A 22,761-nucleotide genomic window follows, 5' to 3' on the forward strand; every position below is an offset into this window, starting at 1 on the left:
CCGATTCCCCGAATATCAAATCCTGGGGTTCACCGTTGAGGAATAAATTAACTTGGCCAGCGACATAAATAATGTGGCAACACGAGCACGTAGGTGGCTGGGTATTCTTGGCGAGTGTCTCACCTCCTCAATTAGAATTTCTACCATCTACAAGGCACATGATAGGAGTGTGACGGAATACACTCAACTTGCTTGGATGAGTGCAGCTTCAACAACACCCATTCATGACAAAGCAGCCCGCTTGATTGGCAAAGCATCCACCACTTTAAAAATTCACTCCCTCCAACACCAGTGCACCGTGGCTGCAATATGTACCTTCGACAAGATGCACTACAGCAACTCGCCAAGGCTTCTGTGGCAGCACCTCCCAAACCAGCGACCTCTGCCAGCAAGAAGGACAAGGGAGCAGGCGCATTGGAACATCATCACTTGGAAGTCCTCCTCCAAGCTACACAGCATCCTTAAATGGTAATATTTTGCCGTTCATCCATCGTCGCAGAGTCAGTATTCTGGAAATCCCTACCTAACAGTACTTTTGCAACAAGGATAGCAGCAGTTCAAGAAGGCGGTTCACACTGCCTTCACAAGGGTAATTAGGCGATGGTCAACAAATGTGGGCTTTGCCAGCGATGACCACATCCTGGAATGAATAAAAATACCGAGGGTCCCCACTTATATCCGCGGATTTGTATTACATGTCGGAGGACTCGAAATTCTCGACACAGAGGTCGCTAAATACTTGTGCGGAGCATAATTGTGGCCAGTGGTGAAGGCTTTGCTTTGCCACCAAACTCAAATTCCGGGGTAATAATTGTCATAGAATTTGTGTGAAAAGTATAGAGGGCGCAGTATTCGATAATATATTGAGGTGGGCATTTTTAGCCAGTAATTAGCAAGACAAACAAGAGAGGGAGAACTTCTGTACTGAGCTTAAGTGAATGAAGTTGGGTAGGTGTGTGAGAGTATTTTGGTGGTATTGATCATAATTCAGTAAGATTTATAGTAGTTATATAAAAGGAAAAAAGATAGACTAGGAGTTAAATTTTTTTTAATTGGGGAAAGGCCAATTTTAGTGAGGTGGGATGTGATTTATCGAAAGTGGACTGGAAACTACTGAAGGTAAATCAGTGTCGGAGTAGTGTAAAGCTTTCAATGTGGAAATAGTGAGGGCTCAGAGCAAATATGTTCATGTAACGAAAAAGTGTGTGACTCAACATCTAGAGCTTCCTCTATGTCAATTAATAAGATAATGCGAAAAGGGAAGCTTAAGTCAGATACAGAAATCTTAATACTGGAGAAAGCCAAGCGAAATGCAGAAAGTGGAATTAAAAATGAAATTTAGAAAGCAACAAAAAATATTGGCAAGTGAAATCAAAAGATAACACAAAGATGTTTTATAAATACATAAAGGGCAAAAACCTAGCTAAAGAAAGTGTATGACCTATTGGAGGCCAAACAAGTAACATGTGTATGGATTTGGAAGACGTGAGAATGTTCCTCAATGAAAAATTTGTACCTGTCTTCACAAGGTACACGATGCACACATAATAGTTAAGTGGTTGGTGTGTGGAATATTAGACGAGATGAACATAGTGAGAGAGGAAATGTTCAGCAGTTTAGCATATTTGAAAGCAGATACTTCACTAGGCTCAGAAGAAGTGTATCCCAGGCTGTTAAGATAATCAATGGAGAAAATGGCAGAGGTCCTGACCATTAATTTTCAATCCGCTCAGATTAATAGTGTTGTGCCGGAGGACTCGCGGATTGCTAACGTTGCACTATTGTTTAAAATGGAGAAAGGGATTCACCGAGTAATTAAAGCGGTGTGAGCCCAACGTAGACCGTGGGAAAGTTATTAGAAAAATCTGAGGGACAGTATTGTTCATCATTTGTAAAAACACGGATTAATCAAGGACAGTAGTCCGCATGGATTTGTTAAGGGAAAATCATGCCTACCTAACATGATTGAATTTTTTGAGGAGGTAACAAGGAGGTTCTATGAGAGCAGTGCGTTTGATGTCGTCTGCATGGATTTTAACCATTGCTTGCAACAAACTCCCACATGGAAGAAAAATAAAAACCATGGGATCCAAGGGAAAGTGTCAAGTTAGAGCCATAACAGTCCCAGTGGCAGGAAGCAAAGGGTAATGGTTGATGCGATTTTGTCATTGGAAGGCTGTTTCCAGTGGGTTTCGGCTGGGCTCAGAACTAGGTCCCTTGTGTTTTCTTTTATATATCAATGATTCAGAGCTAGACTTTATATTAGTTTCTGCCCGCTACCGACCACTTACCACCCACTTATCACGCTCTGATGCTATAACGCCCGTTTTACTCCCATTTACCCCAAAATGGAAACTAACGTCCATTTATCGCCCATTTATTACCAATTTACCTCCTGCATTAGTTTAGGCTTCAAGTTAACGGCGAGTATTAATTTAACCACCCGCCCATATTTTTATGACATCAACGCCCAGAATACAGTTTTTGAAAGAAACTCATGCCCATAAAACGCGTAGAATATCGCTTGCCCAAGAAAACGCTGAAAATAAGCTGTACTCATCCGACCTTAACCTAGCGGCATGGAATCTCTTTTGTAAATCGAAAGACTTTTCACAGAAAATGCAGCGTTAAGTTCTGGGGAGCATGTATTTAATCTGTGAGTTATTGTAAGGTGAATATAAAAACTGAAGAAAAATCTTATCATATTGTAGACGAATTTACATTATTTTATGAGATTTCGGATGAAAATGTATTATTTCTGAAAAATAGGTCTAATAGTAATTGTAATGGGTCCTGCAATTTCTCAGCCTGTATTGATGACTACTCATATGCTGCAGACTAGAGTTGGGAGAATGTATGTTGAAGAGCATTATCTGCCCAATCAAGTAGGTGGTAGACTGAGGAGGAGGAGGAGAATTAATACCCGACGCACTTACAGGGAGAAACGGCCTTACCTGAACGTGTACGAGAAAACGTGCCTTAGGAGAGTGTGATTGCAAAAGGTCATCGTTGAGATATACCAGCTCATAAAGGGAGATCTGCAGCCTAACAGCACCATCAGGACCGCACTGCCCATTGAATTCAAGGTTACTGCGCCACTTTCCTTCTATGCATCTGGCTCCTTTCAGGCCTCAGCTGGCGAAATTTGCGCTACTCTCAGCATGCCACACATTGCTGCTTTCGACAAGTGAGTGAAGCCCTTAACGCTCAGGGGTTGGATTTTATAAGTTTCCCTTTGACCATGTAGGCATAGACTGAGAGGGCTTTGGGTATCTCCAGAATAGCAAACTTCCCCAAGGTGCAGGGAGGAATAGACTGTATGCACATTGCCATGCGAGCATCCTTTCAGGTTGTAGATGTGTTTCTGAACTGAAAGTGATTCCACTCCCAGAATGTGCAGCTCTTTGTTGACCACAAGCAAATAATCATGGCAGTCAATGCAACATTTCGAGGCAGCATCCATGATGCGCACATCTTGCGTGTGAGCACTTTGTCTGACCTGATCAGGAGTCAGCCACAAGGTCACGGTAGGATGCTGGGTGATAAAGGATATGACCTTACCAGCTGACTGATGACCCCCCTATGTAAGCTCCAGAGAGAAGCCGAGAAGCAATACACTGAAAGCCACATAGCCACACAAAATTTCGTCGAAAAGACAATTGGAGTGCTTAAGCAGCACTTCAGATGCCTGGACCAGTCAGGAGACGAATTGCAATACCACCCTGAGCAAGTTGCTCAGTTCATTGTGATGTGCTGCATGCTGCATAACTTGGCTATCAGGAAGGGACAAGAATTGCCAGATGGGACTGCCGGTCCACCTCAGGAGAGAGGAGAAGAGGAAGAAGATGAGGTGAACGATGACCCTGGGGAAGACACTCAGGCTGACATTGAAACCATGCCCCCACCCCGCTCCAGACCGCCGGAAAGGGCCCATGGTGGCTAAACAGCTGCAAGACTGTTGCATCAGCAGCTCATTAATGAACGCGTTGCCTGAAATAATGTAGGTGGTATTTACGCAGCTGCAAGTGTTGTGTCAGCAGCTCATAAATGAAAGGTTTGGTTTACATTGGTGACAATTGCCGTTACGTTTGATGTTTGCCTTTCATGGTATGGACTCACCAGTGTTTAACGGTACAACTATCTGAATACAATGCACAACAAAGTTAAACTTATTTTTAAAAAGTTAACTTAACGAAAAAATTTTAAAATCAGAATAAAACATAACACGATACAAGACAACACAACAGTAACCCCCTCCCCAACCCCCAGCCCAAACATTGAAAATTTTAATAGCACAATAACAACAGATTTTAATTAAAAAGCCTGCATACCCCACTCTCCCCAAAACCATCCCAACAATGAAACATTTCAAAACAGCAACAATTTAATCAACTAACAATAAACCGAAACACACACCCACTCCACAGACAACAATATTAACGTATAACAAAAACCAATCCCTCCCTCCCTGTGGCCACGCCCCTCCTTCTCTTTCCCATCCGGGTCTGAGCACCACCCCTTTCCTCTACTAACAGCAAGCTGCTTTGCCGCAAGCTCTGCTTCGATGGGCGGGCGGGGGTGGGGGTCCTAAGGGAGGGGGTGAGGGTCGATCGTCCAATTGGGGTGATGATGGTGGAGAGGATATTTATGCTGAAATCCTGATGCATTATCTTTCTCCTGGCTCACTTGAGTCTCATTAGGAGATTTGGCATCTTGGGGAGCAGTGCCGGATTCTGGGACCACTAATAGCCCTTTGGCACCAGTATCCCTTGCGATTATCTCCTGGGCCACCGCTATCCGCATCATTTTCTCCATCACGTTAGTGGATAAGGTGGCCATCTGCTGAGATATTCCACCCATTGTTTGGAGGAGCTCTTGACCAATCTGAACGCTTGTCCTTAACAAGTTAACCATGTATACGCTAAGATCTCCCATTCGTGGAGCAGTCCTACTGCGCCGAACCAACCTCCACGGGGTCGTCGCCAGCAGTGAATCACTGGAGGTACCCTGCGGCAAAGCTCTTGGCCACGCTACCTCCTCGTTCGAGGAAGACATGGCCGCAGGAAAACTGGAAGCTACGGCTGCTGCAGGCTCCTCCTCCACCTCCTCACTGCCCTCAGTGGAGAGGAGGACCCGCATCAGAACGGGCGAGATTCGGGGCTACACGAACCCAGAAATAAATATGACAGGCTCCATCGGTTGAAGTGATGGTTCGATTTCCAAGGCCTATGCTCTTGGTTGAGCTAGAAAAAACAGTTCATTATAGGAGAAGGGGATGCTAGGGTCACATGGGAATCCAAGCACAACACAGGCATATTAAGGAGAGCAAGCCTAACGTTGTAAGATTGATGACAGACTTCATATTTGATGAACATCATGATAGTACAAAATCAGCACTACAATGATTGTCTTGATCCCATCATTAATTACATAACATTACATTGCATACCATAACATTACATCACTTTTCATCATTAAATCATCAATTATATATTTAATGGATATAAGTGTCGTCAATTGACTTTACATTACCCAATGGTGCATACTTTACTCACGTGGCATGTTGACAGATTCCGACACAGCATGGGTGGGCGAACGATTGTGGAACCACAAAAGTGCCAGCACCCGCTACTCGAGATTGGTGAGGGTGCATAGATCTGCTGGGCCACCACCCGTGCTCCGCTGCTGATCCCTGTTCTATGAAATTATTTTCTACAATAGGCGACAACGGCATGTCATGGCGTAACATCATTGCCAGGTATTGTTACAGATACAGATACATGGATTACTGACAGATATTTATTATCATTATTATTATTAATATTTTAGTTATCACACAACACAACACATACCACATGTTTGTCCACTGTTAATGTTATTCATATTGCATGCATGGTTACATCTGACGTCTGCAAAAATATTGTTTAAGATCCAGGTTTGTATTAAATGCTGAATGAGAGGTGATCTTATCGAAACGTATAAGGTTATGAGTGGGATTGACAAGGTGGATGCAGATAGGATGTTTCCATTGATAGCGGAGACTAGAACTAATGGGCATAATCTTAGAATACGGAGCCACCCAATTAGGACTGAGATGTGGAGGAATTTCTTCTCTCAGATGGTTGTAAATCTGTGGAATTCGCTGCCTTCGCTGTGGAAGCTGGTTCATTGAATAAATTTAAGACAGAGGTAGACAGTTTCTTAAACGATAAGTGAATAAGGTGTTATAGGGAACGGGCGGGGAAGTGGATCGGATCAGCCATGATCTTATTAAATAGTGGAGCAGGATCGAGGTGCGGTATGACCTATTCCTGTTCCTATTTCTTATGGTCTTATGTTCGTATTTTTAATTAAACACTCACTGTGTTCCCCTAATTAAACCAGTCCTCTATTTCTAATTAAAGTGTTACTGTCCCTCTAAATTCCCCAGACCTCTATTGCTAATTAAACACTCACTGTGTTCCCCTAAATTATCCAGTCCTCAATTGCTAATTAAACACTTACTGTGTTCCACTAAATTTCCGAGTCCTCTATTTCTAATTAAACACTTACTGTGTTGCTGTAAATTCCCCAGTCCTCTATTTCTAATTAAGCTCTCACTGTGTTCCCCTAAATTATCCAGTCCTCTATTTCTAATTAAACACTCATTATGTTCGCCTAAATATTCCAGTTCTCTATTTCAAATTAAACACTCACTGTGCCCCTAATATACCCAGTCCTCTATTTCTAATTAAACACTTAGTGTGTTCCCATAAATTACCCAGTCCTCTCTTTCTAATTAAACACTTACTGTGTTCCCCTACATTCCCCAGTCCTCTCTTTCTAATTAAACACTTACTATGTTCCCCTAAATTCCCCAGTTATCTCCTTCGAATTAAACACTTACTGTGTCCCCCTAAATTCCCCAGTCATTTCATTCTAATTCAATACTCACTGTGTCCTCCTAAATTCCTCAGTTCTCTATTGCTAATTAAACACTCGTTGTGTTCCGCTAAATTCGCCATACCTCTATTTCTAATTAAACACTTACTGTGATCCCTTAAATTCCCCAGTCCTCTATTTCTAATTAAATACTTATTGTGTTCCTCTAAATTACCCAGTCCTCTATTTCTATTTAAACACTCACTGTGTTCCCCTAAATTCCCCAGTCCTCCATTTCTAATTAAACACTCACTGTATTCCCCTAAATTCCCCATATCCTCTATTTGTAATTAGACAATTAGTCTTTCTCTGCAATTACCTTTATATGATTTATAACTGAACAGTTGTTCTATTGCCGGAAATGCACCAGTTCTCTGAATCTCATTAAATCGTGACTGTATCCCTCGACATACACCTGCCCTATATTTGTAATTAAGCAGTAACTGTATTACCATGAATATCCTGATGATCTACATTTCCTGTCGTGTCCACGCCGAGCTCATTCTGACCGCTTGATCCACCTTGTGTTCTCTCGAACCTATTCTCATTTAGTCCCACAAAATGGCTGACCTCTCCAATTCCGAGCCTGGCCCCCCATGCTCGTTGTTACTCGGAATGATTCCCTATGTTCTCTAACTGACCCCCTTCCTTTCAAATCTGCCATCAAGATTAACTCTTAACAAATCCAAATTGATCCCCCTTTTTAAAAACTGTCGTCCCAATCTCCAACTTCCCATTCCTCTCCAAGATCCTTGAACTTATTGTGTGCGTGTTGCTCGCAATTCCATGTTTGAAACTGTCCAATCAGATTCCTGCCCTTGTCACAGCACTTCTTCATCTTGGAGCAAACCAAATCAAATGTCACTTTTTAAGTCAGACATCCGGGAGAAAGCTTGCGGTGTACAAGCACAGATATTTGTTAGGTTGCCTACGAATTCCCCCTGAGGGAAGTGCACAATGATGTGCTCCATGTCTGATCAGGAGCTGCACAGTCGCTTGAAGCTTCCACCTTTGGTGAAGGTGGCAGCATTTACCATGACCAGTTCTGAGAAGGGTGATGGCTGTCCATTGTTTCGTGGAAGGTTAGATCCCTCAGGTTGTATTATTGGGGTCCTCGGTGAGAAAGTCATTTCTTCTTTGATTTAATATGGAGTGTGGGAGAGTGGGTCTCAGTATCCCCAGGGCATGGAGTGAGGGAGTGTGTGCCTCAAAACCCCCAGGGCAGGGAGTGATGGAGTGTGGGCCTCAGTACTCCCAGGACAGGGAGGGAGGGAGTGAGCGTGGGCCTCAATATACGCAGGGCAGGGAGGTAGAGAGTGTGAGGCTAATTACCTCTAGGGCAGGGAGGGAGGGAGGGAGTGGGGCCTCAGCAACCCCAGGGCAAGCAGGGAGGGAGTGGGGCCTAGGCAACCCCAGGGCAGCCTGAAGATGGGGTTGGATGTCATAGAAACATAGAAACATAGAAAATAGGTGCAGCAATAGGGCCAATCGGCTCTTCGAGCCTGGACGAGGATTCAATATGATCACGGCTGAATAGGCAACTTCAGTTCCACATTCTTGCTTTCTCTGCATACCCCTTCATCCCTTTAGCCGTATAGGCCATATCTAACTCCCTTTTGAATATCTGTAACGAACTGGCCTCAACAATGTTCTTGGTAGATTATTCCACAGGTTCAATCCTCTTAGTGAAGAAGTTTCTCCTCATCTCGGTCCTAAATGGCTTACCATTTATGCTTAGACGGTGACCACCGGTTCTGGACTTCCCCAACTTCGGGAACATTCTCCCTGCATCTAACCTCTCCAATCCCGCCATAGTGATAAATGTTTCTGCGAGATTGGCTCTCATTCTTCTAAATTCTAGTGAATATAAGCCTTGATGATCCAGTCTTTCTTTATATGTCAGTCCTGCCATCCCGGTAATCAGCCTGGTGAACCATCGCTGCATTCGCTATGTAGCGAGAATGTCCTTCCTCAGAGTAGGTTAACAAAACTCTACACAATATTCAAGTTGTGGCCTCACCAAGGCCCTGTACAAATGCATTAAATCGTCCCTGATTCTACACTCGAATCCTCCCGGTATGAAGGCGAACATGCCATTTGCCATCTTCACTGTCTTTTGCACCTGCATGCCAACTTTCAATGACTGATGTATCATGAAACCCAGGTCTCGTTGCACCTCCCTTTGCCCTAATCTGTCACCATTCAGATAATATTCTGCCTTCCTGTTTTTGTAACCAGAGTGGATAACCTCACATTTATCTAACTTATACTGCATCTGTCATGCATTTGACAACTCACCTAACCTGTCCGAAACATGCTGTCGCAGCTTGAAGTTGTTGAAGTCTGCCGTTGTTTGCATAGGCATACGAGTTACGGAAAATGGTCCTACAGATGTTTAGTGTAAGGCTCGTATGTCTCGATGATGGTGTTGATGATGGCTTCGTGTTCCACCAACGAATGTGCACAGACACGTTCGTTGTCTTACTGTAGTCCCATGAAAAAGGTTGCAATGCACTTCCCTCTGGCCGGGAGACGGCGGATGTTGTACAGATTCCCGTTTGTCCTTTAATTTATCTTCTCTCCACCGGGGAGCTTGCTGAACGTGAGATGGAGCATAGCAGCAACGAAGATCTAGAAGAGTGCGGTGCGATGACACAGCCTTGCTTGACCGTGGCTCGTGTGTTGGAATGGTTCTGTTGTGGATGCCAAGCTTGGCAGCACGGCTAGCATTTCATCCTGGAGCATGGTGACAAACCTTTAACTACAACGAATCTGAGGAGGAAGCTCCATATTCCCTCACGGTTGACAGTGTTGGAGGCTTTCGTAAGATCAAAGAAGGCTATGTACAAGTGTTGGTGGTATTCCCTGATTTTCTCCTGTACCTGCCACGTGGTGAAGTTCATATCCATTGTGCCAATTGGTGGGCGGAATCCGCATTGCGACACTGGGAGGAGCTCTTCAGCCAAAGGTAGAAGGTGGTTAAGGAGAATTATTGCGATGACTTTGCTGTTGGTCGAGAGCAGCAAGATTCCTCTGTAGTTACCGCAGTCGGACTCGACACCTTTCATTAAGATCATCACGATTAAAGCTACCTAAGATCTTCTGGCATGATCTCCTCCTTCCAGATAAGACAGATGAGGTCATCAATCCGTGCCAGTAGTGCTTCGCCGCCAAGCTTCAGTACTTCCGAGGGGATTCCATCTGCTACTGAGGCCTTGTTGTTTTTCATTTGTCGGAGGCGTTTTCAAACACGTGCCAATCTGTGATTGTGCCAAGGAGGTGATGGGTAGCATGCTGTGGGATGCAGTCAAGGACACTCACGTCGAAGACAGATTGTTGGTTGCGAAGATGCTCGAAGTTTTCTTTCCAGCGGGCAATGATAGCCTCACTGCCGTTGAAGAACACCTCTCTGTTCTTGCCTTTCAGTGGAATAAGACCTTGGGCTATCGGTTCTACGTCAGTGAAAAACCCACACACGTCGTGATTGTCGGCTAGATGCTAGATTTGCAGCGATAGTAATTATCTTTTAGTTGGAGTTTCTTTATTAAATTCACGTTCTCTATTAGTATGAGGTTCTATAATATTTTGAGGGGCTGTTTGAGTTTTTCTAATAGTTTGATGTGTATTATTTAAGGTGGCTGTATTTCTTTGAGGTTCTCATATTGGTTTGAGTTTCTCTCATTGTTTGAGGTACTATATTAGCTTGAGTTTCTCTAAATGGTTGGAAGTGTTATATTATTTTACGCTGCTGTATTTATTTGAGATTCTGTATTAATTTAAGGGTTTTTATCAGTTTGACGGGCTGTAGTATTTTGAGGTTCTCTAGTAGTTTGCGGTTATCTATGAGTTTGAGGATGATAATTGTTTTAGGGGCTGTATTTGTTTCACGTTCCCTATTAGTTCTAGAGCCTGTGTTAGTTTGATGGGCTGTTTTATTGGAAATGCTGCATTACTTTCAATAACTGTATGAATATAACTTGCTGTGTGTGGTGGAAATGGTGTATTAGTTTTAAATCTTCTATTAGCTTGAGGTTCTCCGTTCATTTCACGTTCTCTATTTACTGTATTAGATCAAGGTTCTCTATTATTTTAGGGTCTGCATTAATTAGAGGTTTTCTATTGGTTGGAGGAGCTGCATCAGTTTGAAGTTTTGTATTAGTTTGAGGTCCTATCGTGGTTTGAGATTCTCCATTCGTTTGCGGTTCTCTATCAGTTTCATGGACTGTAATATTTTGAGGTTCTCTGTAAGTTATATGTTCTCAATTAGTTTGAGTTTCTCTATTAGTTTTAGGTTATCTAATAGTTTAACATTCTCCATTACTTTGATGATCTGCACTAGTTTGAAGGGCTGTATTAGTTTGAGCTTCTCTATTAATTTGAGGATATATATTAATTTGAGGTTCTCGAAAAGTTTGTATTGTTGTTTTATTTAAGCGGCTGTATTTGTCTTAGGTTCTCTACGGGTATTAGGCCATCTATTAATTTGAGGTTCTTTATTAGTTTGAGGGACTGTATTAGTTTGAGGGGCTGTATTAGTTTGAGGGGCTGTATTAGTTTGAGGGGCTGTATTAGTTTGAGGGGCTTGGGCCCCAGCAAAGAACATTGCGGTACCCCACTAGTCACTGCCTGCCATTCTGAAAAGTACCCATTTACTCTTTCTCTTTGCTTCCTGTCTGCCAACCAGTTCTCAATCCACGTCAGCACACTATTCCCAATCCCATGTGCTTTAACTTTGCACATTAATCTCTTGTGTGGGACCGTGTCGAAAGAATTTTGAAATTCCAAATACACCACATCAACTGGTTTTCCCTTGTCCACTCTACTGGAAACATCCTCAAAAAATTCCAGAAGATTTGGCAATTTCCCTTTCACAAATCCATGCTGACTTGGACCTATCATGTCACCTCTTTCCAAATGCGCTGCTATGATATCCTTAATAATTGATTCCATCATTTTACCCACAACCGATGTCAGGCTGACCAGTCTATAATTCCCTGTTTTCTCTCTCCCTTCATTGGCTACCCTCCACTCCACATGAACTGATCCAGAGTCTATGGAATGTTGGAAAATGACTGTCAATGCATCCGCAATTTCCAAGGCCACCTCCTTAAGTACTCTGGGATGCAGACCTCCAGGCCTTCAATGCCATCAATTTCCCCAACACAATTTCCCGACTAAGAAGGATTTCCCTCAGTTGCTCCTTCTTACTAAACCCTCTGACCCCTTTTATATCTGGAAGGTTGTTTGTGTCCTCCTTCGTGAATACCGAACCAAAGTACTTGTTCAATTGGTCTGCCATTTCTTTGTTCCCAGTTATAACTTCCCTGATGCTGACTGCAGGGGACCTACGTTTGTCTTTACTAACCTTTTTCTTTTTACATATCTATAGAAGCTTTTGCTGTCCATTTTAATGTTCCCTGCAAGCTCCTCTCGTACTCTATTTTCCCTTTCACTGTAGGATGTACTGAGTGTTGGTCACTAACCGGTGTGGAACACTGTTACTCTGTGACCATATATCACTGGGAGTGTCTGTCACTGTATGATATACTGAGTGTGTGTCACTAACCGGTATGAAACACCGTACCCCAGTGACCATGTGTTGATGAGAGTTTCTGTCACTGCAGAACTGTACCGACTATTGGTCACTAACCGGAGTGGAACACCGTACCCCAGTGACAATGGATTACTGGGAGTGTCTGTCACTGTAGGAGATACTGAGCATGGTAACTAACCGGTATAAAACACCGTACCCCAGTGACCATGGATTACTGGGAGTGTCTGTGACTGTAGGATGTACTGAGCATGGGTCACAAACCAGTGAGGAACACCGTACCCCAGGGACCATGTATTACTGGGAGTGTCTGTCACTGTAGGACATACTGAGCGTGGGTCACTAACCAGAGTGGAACACCGTACTCCGGTAGCAAAGTATTAGTGGGAGGCTCTGTCACTGTAGATGTGCTCAGTGTGGGGTCACTATTTCTTCTACTTCCGTTTCTGAGGAGTACTCTCAAACGTGAGGATGACTCGATTCCACAATAAAAATTAGTTCCCAGAGCACTGAAGAATGCAATGCATGACCTACATTCTCTCTCACAGGTGGGGCAGACGGTGGTTGAAAGAACGGGAATGTGCGGTGCCTGGGTTGCTGCGCGTTCCTTCCACTATCTATCCTTGGCTTCAGCTTGCGCTGGGCGATAAGACTCTAGGTGCTCAGCGCCGTGCGGATGTTTTTCCTCCAATTTGGGCTGGCTTGGGTCAGGGATTGCCAGCTGTAGGAGGGGACGTTGCAATTCTTCACGGAGGCTTTGAGTGTGTCATGGTGCGTTTCCTCTACTCACCGTTGGCTCGCTTGCAATACCGATTCACCGAGTAGAGCGTTTGCTTTTTGAATCTCATGTCAGGCATGCCGACGATGTGGCCGGACAAAGCAGCTGATCCACTGTGGTCAATGCTTCGATGCTGGAGATAATGGCCTGACCGAGAACACTGACGTTGGTGCCACTCTGGCCAATTGATTTGCAGGAAATTGCGAAGGCATCGTTGGTACATTACCAGTGCTTTGAGGTGCCTGCTGTAAAGATTCCATGTCTCTGAAGCAGAAAGGAGGGCCGGTATCACGACTGCCCTGTAGATCATGAGATTAGTCCGGGATTTGTGATCCTGTTCTTCAAACACTTCCTTCCTTAGCGTCCGAAGGCTGCACTGACGCACTGAAGGCACTGTTGGACTTTGCCATCAACGTTTGCCCTTGTTGACATGAGGCTCCTGAGGCATGAAAAATGGTCCACGTTGTACAATGTATAGCCCAGTAAACCCGAGCTCCCATGAAACACGCAGCGGATGACGAGTTTCAGTGCGCCTATCCCCGCTGATACATTCTGATTGGCAGATTTACAATTTAATTCACTCGACATTCACACTGGAAGTCCTCTCGCCCTCACCGGCTTTAGGCTAGGAATGAAAAGCCTTGCAGGTTGCCGATCCTGATCCTGACCCCACTGCCCCTGCTGAAAGTACATGTGCTGGACCTCTGGTCTGAACAATGTTCTGTCCCGACACTCCAATGGTGCCGGTATGGGAGCTCGGATGGTTCCTCGCTATGCTGTCTTTTCTTGGGATACAGCGAACCTTCGATGTTCCAATCCTACTCACGTCCCCTCCTTCACATATTTTTCAGGTACATTGATGACTGTCGTCACGGAATTTCCATTTCTAGCCATGAACTGGAGAATATCCTAACTCGCACAAAGTAATGATCACCCATTATCTCAGTCTATATTTCCGACCTGTATTGGCTCCCGGTTAAAGAACGCTTCGATTTTGAAAATTCTCATCCTTGTTTACAAATCTCTCCATGGCCTTGCAGCTCACTACCTCTCTAATCTTTTTCAGCCTCACAATCCCTCAAGATGTCTCCGCATTTCAAATGCTGCCCTCTCGAACATCCCACATAATACTGCTCAACCAGCGGTGGCCTTACTTTCAGCTGTTGGGCCCTAAACTCGGGAAGTCCCTCCCTGAACCTCTCCGCTTCTCTAAACATCTTTCTGTTTTAAAAAGGCTCCATAAAATCTAATCTTGTACCAAGCTTTTGATCATATGTCTTAATTTATTCATTTTTGTCTCGGTGACCTGTTAACACTGCTTTGAAGCGCCTTGGGACCTATGACTATGTTAAAGACGCAATATAAATAAATGTTATTATTATTAATAATATTAATTATTATTCATGTTATTTTTTTAAATAATAATAATTATGTAATCAACCTTGCTTCTAATTTAAGCCCCTCTCTCTCCTTCACATGCTCCGTCTGACACTTCCCTTCCCTTCCTCGACATCTTTAAGTCCATTTCCGAGGATAGGCTCTCTACAAATATCAGTCATAATCCGGCCGACTCCGACAGCTACCTTGATTATATGGCCTCTCAACCAGCTTGCTGGAAGGACTCTATTACATTCTCTGAGTGTCGCTGCCTGCTTTGCATCTGTTGCGATGATGCCACCTCCCACACCAGTGCTTACAGTGTTCCTTTTTCTGAGCTGAAGATACCTGTCCTCAGTGTTGGACAGGGTCTTCGACCGTGTGAATCCACTTTCCTGCATTTATCCTCTGCCGAGGATTCCCCACCACTGTGTTGGAAAAGGTCCACCGCAGTGTCAATCCAATTTGCTGCATTAATTTCATCTCCCCAGATTTTCCCTGCTAGAAACATGATTGGGTCCACGTGTCCTCACCTGAGACTCAACCAAACATAATCCTCCGCTATTTCAGTCCCTTCCTTCTTATTCCCACGACCAAACCCATCCCCTTTGAGCATTCCAAATGGATCAGTCCCTCCATGACAACCTGGAAAACTCCTGAATCTCCCCCAACAGTCCTCCCCTTCCACCGGACCTTCCTATGCAAAACCTAGGAGATGCAACACCTGCCCTTTCACCTCCATTATTTCGATCGTCCAGGGATTTCAATCTGAAACAGTAATTGACTTGTATTTCCTCCAATGTTGTACACTGTATTCGCTGTTCACGAAGCAGTCTCCTGTAGATTGGGGATTACTATCCTGAACGTCTCCATTCTGTCCGCAAACGTCTCTCTCTCCCTCCCTCTGTCTCACACTCCCCCGGTCACTTGCCCCAATTATACATCCCACTCCCAGTCTGAAATCTCTACATTCGACCTTCTAAAATGTTCTCCTTTGAAACGCAATGAGGAACGCACTACATGTTTCGATTAAGCATTTATTGCAACCCTGATACAAAACTGAGTTTAAACTTTTCCGATCAATAATACCGCTCCTATTTCCTCAGACAACATCTGCCTGTAATGAAGGATGGCTTCAGCCGAGCCACTGGGAGTGCAGCAGGTGTGTGCTGGTGCTTGGGACTGCCTTTCGGTACACGGCAGGCAGGCTCCGCACCCCAGGGATCTACTGACCTTTCCCCTCACATTCACGGGGCAATGGGAGTGGAGGAGGTGTGTGCTGGTGTTTGGGGCCGCCTCTCGTTGCTGGCCAAGCGGGCTGGTCCGCACTTCTCGGGTCTCCTGACCTTTCGCCGCCCCATTCCCGGGCCATGGGAGCCTGCTGATCTTTGCCAGATTTTCCTTGCTCCCCGCCCGTTGACTCTGTAATCCTGCTCTATCCACTTACATCTCCTCTGGACCCATTTCCTGTTCCTTTACTTGTCCCATTTGTCTTCCACCATCATCCCTTTTGTCGTTGAATTACTCCTGCCCACCATCCCATTAAAGACCTTCAACATTTTCTGTCCTCCTCCTACCACAAATTTCTCTGCCTCTAACTTTGCATTACAAGTGTTTATCGCTCAGGGATTCCAGTATTGATGAAAGGTTATCACCTGAAACATTAAATTTGTTTCTCTCTCCACAGATGTTGCCTGGCATACTGAGTGTTTTCAGCGTTCTCTGTATTTTATCAGGTTTGCAACCGTTTATAAGAGGGATAGTCTAAGCAGAGGGCGAGAGAGAGGGAGAGTGTGTGGTGCCTTGGGAAAGGAAAACCTGCATCTCCTGGCCCACAACCAGGGCCGTGAATGCACTTACATTGTTCCCGAAGCTGTCCTCGGCTCACTTTAGCTGCCATGTATCGCGAGGCCTGGGAAACACAGCTAAACCAGTAAAACAGGTTAAACCAGAAGCCAACCACATTCATACATTTATATTGCCAAACCGCCTGCTGGGATCGCTCGGTATCCCTCCCACTGCCTCGTCCCTGTGAAACTCGGAAGCAGCAGGTTGGAGGTAGGTTGAGATGGGATGATATATTTCACATGTTACCCCTGACCCGACGTCCACCCGGCCATTTATGTGCTAAATTACAGGCTTTACTCTCTGGGCTTAGTCACCGAGAATGTGTGACCGATAATTTACAATCTCTTTTCCCTTCTGTTTATTGCAGTGAATTTAGTGGCGAATGTGATCCTGTCCTGTGGAAAGTGCGGGCTGTCCACTTGCATCACTCGCTACCTGGTCGCCATGGCAGCGGCGGATCTACTCGTTGTCATCACTGAGGTCATACTGTGGCGGATCAGTCGGTATTATTTCATGGGATCTTTCCTGGATATCACCCCTGTGTGTAGTGTTATATATGTCCTAATGCGTGCTGCCACAGACGGTTCAGTCTGGTTCACCGTCACTTTCACCTTTGATCGATTTGTAGCCATTTGTTGCCAGAAGCTGAAAACCAAGTATTGCACTGGGAGAACTGCGGCTGTGGTTCTGGCAACAAGCAGCATTTTGCTCTGTTCAAAAAACGTTCCTCACTACTTTGCATTGTAAACTGGGGAGATAGTCGACAATGTGCCGTGGTTCTGTTACACAATCGCAGGCTATTATATTAAGCCCGGATGGGTGGGCTTTGACTGGTTTGATACCGTTTTAACCCTACTGCTCCCATTCGCTGTACTTTTGTTGCTCAACGCTCTGACAGTCAGACACATTTTAGTGGCCAGTCGAGTCCGTAAGGGACTGAGGGGTGAGAGCAAGGGAGAGAATGGCAGTGACCCAGAGATGGAGAGCAGAAGGAAGTCTGTGATTTTACTCTTCACCATACCCGGCAGCTTCATACTGCTGTGGCTGATATGTGATATAGATTTCTTATATTAAAGCATTACAGGAACAAATCCTGGAGATTACAGTGTTTATTTATATAGCTTTGGAGAAGTCGGATTTCTACTGCAGAATTTAAGTTGCTGCACAAAGAAATTTATTCACGGGGTGACCCAGTCCAAGTTCAGAGAGCAGTTGAAGACCGTGGTGAAATATCCGGTTATCTCCATTATACAATTAATTAATAACAGAACAACTGAGTACAACCCAGAGGCGGCTCGCAGTGTTCCAGTCCAGGAACATAAAATTTAGCCCCAGACTTCCATCCACTGAATTACACTAGGAATGGCTGGTGATCTGATAATACACCCAGCGGCGTGTTTAGGACACGTCACTTTCTGATTGACATTTCCCACGTTGTCTTGTGGACAGCACCACGAACTTGTTGCATTCTTTCCGAGCTCTTCTGCAAAGGGTCACCACAGCTATTTAATGAAGGAATTCATTGCAGCTTCGAGAGTGAGAGGCTCGTCAATAGGTAGGTAGGCAGAGTGGAGCTGCAGTTCAGAGGATTACATTATATAGAATATACACCACAGAAAAATACAGTTCGGCCCTACTAGTCTATGCTGGTGTTTTTGCTCCAGACGAGATTCCTCCCATTGCAAATACTTCAGTCTCAGCCTCTCAGCATATCTTTCTATTTCATTTTCTCTCATTTACTCATCTAGTTTCCCTTTGACAGCATCTGAGCTATGTATCTCAAACACTTCCTGTCGTAGGGAATTCCACATTCTAACCACTCTATGAGTAAACAAATTGTTCTTTATTTCCTTATTGGTGCTATTAGTGATTGTCTTGCATTTATGGCTCTATAGATTTGGATGCTCCCACGATAAACATTTATCTCCCCATCGACACGGTCCAAAACAATCATAATTTTCTATCAGGACTCCTCTATGTTCTCTGTCTTCTACAGGAACCAAGCACAACCTATTCAATTGTTCCTGATAATTGTTATCTTTCAGTTCTAGTGCCGTCCAACCAAAATTTGTGAGACCGTACGAGTGGCCACCGTCACCATCTCCATTGCGCTAGCCACCGACTCCATCCCTCTCCCTGTCACCAGTCTAATACTGAACCCAGCCTTTAGCAACCTTAGTGTCTTACTTGAGCGGGAGCTGGTCTTCCGACCCCATATCCACTCCATCACCAGGACGGCATCTTTGTGCCTCTGTTGCATCGCCTGACTCAGTTCATTTGCTGCTCAAACCCTCGTGTGTGCCTTTACTAGCTCCAGATATGACAGCTCCAATGCTCTCCTGGGCGGCTTTCAATCTCCGACCATCCATACTTGAGGTCTTCCAAAACTCTGCTGCCTGTGACCTAACTTGCACCTTATCACAATATCCCATCACACCTGTGCTCACTGACCTACATTGGCTCCCTGTCCGACAGCGCCTCAATTTTAAAATGATCCTTGCTTTCAAATCATTTCACAGCCTCTGTAACATGCAGCAGCACTTAGACCTCCTGAGATCCCTGCGCTGCTCCAAATCTGGCAGATAGCACATCCCCGAATTAAACTGCTCCACCAATGGCAGCCATGCTTTCAGCTGCCTGGGTCCCAGGCTCTGGGATTCCCTCCCTAAACCTCTCCACCTCGCGAACTCTCCTCCTCCTTCAGCTACCTGGGCCACAATCTCTGGGATTCCCTCCCTAAACCTCTATTCCTCTCTAACTCTTCTCCTCCTTTAAGATTCTCCTTAAGACTAAATATTTGATCAAGATTATTTGCTAAAACCTCCTTTTGTGCCTCGCTGTCAAGATGTCCTCTATTCCCTGTTGGATTTATTAATGGCTGTCTTAAATCTATGCCCCTGAGTTTTGGTCTCTCCCGCAAGTGGAAACATCCTTTCTCCCTCTACCCTATCAAAGCCTTTCTTATCCGGAAAGACACAATCTGTTCATCCCTCAGTCTTCTCTTTGCTAAAGAAAAGAGTCACGGCCTGTTCAACATTTCCTGATAAGTAAACCCTCTCAGTTCTGGTATAATTCCAGGAAATACACTTTGCACCGACTCCAGTGCCTCATTGTCATTTTTATAATATTTACATCAAGGATCCAAACAAATTTACATAATGTCAAGGTTTTACAGTTCTATCCCTCTAGACATGAACCCACGCGTGTGCTTTGTTTTTTATGGATTGATGCAGCTGATTCGCTACATTTAGTGAATTGCGTATCTGTACCGTCCCATCCCTCTGTTTCCCGTTTAGATAATTATTTTACAAAGAGAATGTCACATTCATATTATTCCTATTAAAACCCACCAGCTCACACTCCTCTATATTGATGTATTGTGTTCCTAAGACAGATGAGACTGCACACAGGGAGGTTAAAGTAAGAATGACCTCAGTCTTAATTAAGACACTCCAGAGTGAGGAACAGGCCGAAGGGGCCGGCTTATATACAGTGCTCCCAAGGGATGCTGGGATCCCTTGGGACGTCAGGGTATTCGCTCCCTGCTGCCGGTAAATGGGAGTGCATGCATTACAGATACATAACAGATGTTCCTTTGCCAATTACATTCCCAGTCTGCAAGTTTATTATTGTATGCAATGTTTTTGCCTCTTACCTCTTCAGTGTTAACAATACAAGCCCATTGTGGAAGCATCCACAAAGTTTGAAATTTCACTCCCGATTCCCGAGTCTGAATTGGTTATGTAAATGTTGAACAGGAGTTGTCCCAACACCAATGCTTGTGGAACAACACATCTCACCTTTGCCAGTTTCGCTGCTTTTGATTTCAATTGGCTTAGAAATAAACCTTAATTCACTGTTTCATTTGAATCGCTTTGCTGACCTGTGATACAGTTAGTAATGATTTGTTCACCTGAACCATAAGTTCACTTTGCTCTACTGGCCCATTCAGTTTCTTATTTTCTAAGATGTAGGTGAACGTAGCATCATAGAATTGTACAGCGCAGAGAGAGTCCATTCAGCAAATCGTGCCAGCGCTGACACTTTGGTGGAGCTTTCCAATTAATCCCACTCCTTTGCTCTATCCCCTGTATCTTTTTTACTTCAAGTATTTTTGGCAAATTCCCTTTTGAAAGTTACTGTTGAATCTGCTTCCACCTCCCTTTCAGACAGTTCATTCAGATCACAACAACTCGCTGTTTAAACAAAATCTTCCTTCAGTCGCTCTGGTTCTTATGCCAATCAAATTAAATCTGTGTCCTCTGGATACCAGCCCATCTGTCATTGGAAATAGTTGCTCCTTTATTACTTTATTGAAACTATTTAGGAATTTGAAGAATCTATTGAAACTCTTCTTAACCTTCTCTGCTCTAAGGACAACATACACAGCTTTAACAATCTCTCCACATAACTGAAATGCCCCATCCCTGGAGCAATTCTGGTCAATCACCCTTAACCATCTCAGCTCCAAGGAGAACAACCCCTACATCTCCCGTCTCTCCGCGTAACAGAAGGACCATATTCAGGGAATCATTCTGGTCAATCTCTCATTAACATAAGAACAGGAGTACATAAGAAATAGGTACAGCAGTAGGCAATTCGGCCCCTCGAGCCTACTTCGCCGTGCAATAAGATAATGGATGATCTTATCCTGGATTCAACTGCACATCACCGCCCATTCCCCATAACCCCTTATCGCTCAAGAAATTGTCTATCTCTGCCTTAAGTGATTGTCCCAGCTTCCCCAGTTCTCCGAGGCAACAAATTCCATAGATTTACAACCCTCTGAGAGAAGAAATTCCTCCTCATCTCTGTTTTAAATGGGGGGCATGTTATTCTAACATCATGCCCCCTAGTCCTAGTCTCCCGCATCAGTGGACACATCCTTTCTGCATCCACCTTGTCATCCCCCTCAAACTTATATGTTTTGATAAGATCACCTCGCATTCTTCTGACCTCCAATGAATAGAGGCCCAACCTACTCAACGTTTCCTCATAAGTCTAGTACCCCATCCCCAGAATCAACCTAGTGATCCTTCTCTGAACTGCCTCCAAAGAAAGTATAGCCTTTCGTAAATACAGAAACCAAAACTGCAAGCAATATTCCAGATGTGGCCACAGCAATACGTTGTACAACTGCAGCAAGTCATCCCTGATTTTATACTCCATCCCCTTTGCAATAAAGGCCAAGATACCATTGGCCTTCCTGATAAATATCTGTACCTGCATACTATCCTTTTGTGTCTCATGCGCAAGTATGCCAAGTTCCCGCTGTACTGTGAAACTTTGCAAACTTTCTCCAATTAAATAATAACTTGCTTTTTGATTTTTTTCTGCCAAAGTGCATGACCTCACACTTTCCAACATTATACTCCATCTGCCAATTTTTTGCCCACTCGCTTAGCCTGTCTATGTCCTTTTGCAGATTTTATGTGTCCTCCTCACACATTGCTTTTCCTTCCATCTTTGTATCGTCAGTGTACTTGGCTTCGTTACACTCAGTCCCTTCTTCCAATTCGTTAATATAGACTGTAAATAGTTGGGATCCCAGCACTGATCCCTGCGGCACCCCATTAGATACTGATTGCCAACCAAAAAATGAACCATTTAATCCCGACTTTCTGTTTTCTGTTGTTAGCCAATCCTCTATCCATGATAAACTATTACACCCAACCCCGTGAACTTTTATCTTGTGCAGTAACCTTTTATTTGGCTCCTTGTCAAATGTCTTCTGCGATTCGAAATACACCACATTCCTTTATCTACCCTGCTCGTTACATCCTCAAAGACCTCCAGCAAATTTGTTTAACATGACTTCCCTTCATAATCCATGCTGACTCTGTGTGACCGAATATTGCTTATCCAGTCCGCTACTGCTTCTTTAATAATGGACTCCAACATTTTCCCAAGTAAAGATGTTAGGCTAACTGGTCTATAGTTTCCTGCTTTTTGTTTGCCTCCTTTTTTAAATAGCGGCGTTCAATTTGCTGTTTTCCAATCTGCTGGGACCTCGCTAGAATCCAGGGATTTTTTGTAAATTCGAACCAATGCATCCACAATCCCTGCCACTACTTCTCTTAAGAACCTAGGATGCAAGCCATCAGGTCCAAGGGATTTACCTGCCTTCTGTCCCATTATCTTACTGAGAGCCACCTACTTGGTGATTTTGATTGTGTTAAGTTCCTCCTCTGCTATCGCGCCATTACTATCCACTGTTGGAATATTGTTAGTATCCTCGACCATAAAGACTGATACAAAATAACTGTTCAAAGTTTCTGCCATCTCC

At 44.2% G+C, this 22,761-nt stretch overlaps 1 long non-coding RNA gene across 1 annotated transcript in view; it reads left to right on the forward strand.

Annotated features, from left to right (window-relative positions):
• LOC139276976 (uncharacterized) overlaps nucleotides 1–17,566 on the forward strand; it is a 217,704-nt gene extending 200,138 nt beyond the window's left edge. Inside the window, exon 2 of the long non-coding RNA XR_011596005.1 lies at nucleotides 16,843–17,566. This is a non-coding gene — a long non-coding RNA (uncharacterized lncRNA). The remainder of the gene's footprint in view (nucleotides 1–16,842) is intronic.
• The last annotated feature ends 5,195 nt before the right edge of the window (nucleotides 17,567–22,761 follow it).

The sequence above is a fragment of the Pristiophorus japonicus genome, chromosome 12 (assembly GCF_044704955.1).
Source record: "Pristiophorus japonicus isolate sPriJap1 chromosome 12, sPriJap1.hap1, whole genome shotgun sequence".
NCBI classification, from domain to species: domain Eukaryota; kingdom Metazoa; phylum Chordata; class Chondrichthyes; family Pristiophoridae; genus Pristiophorus; species Pristiophorus japonicus.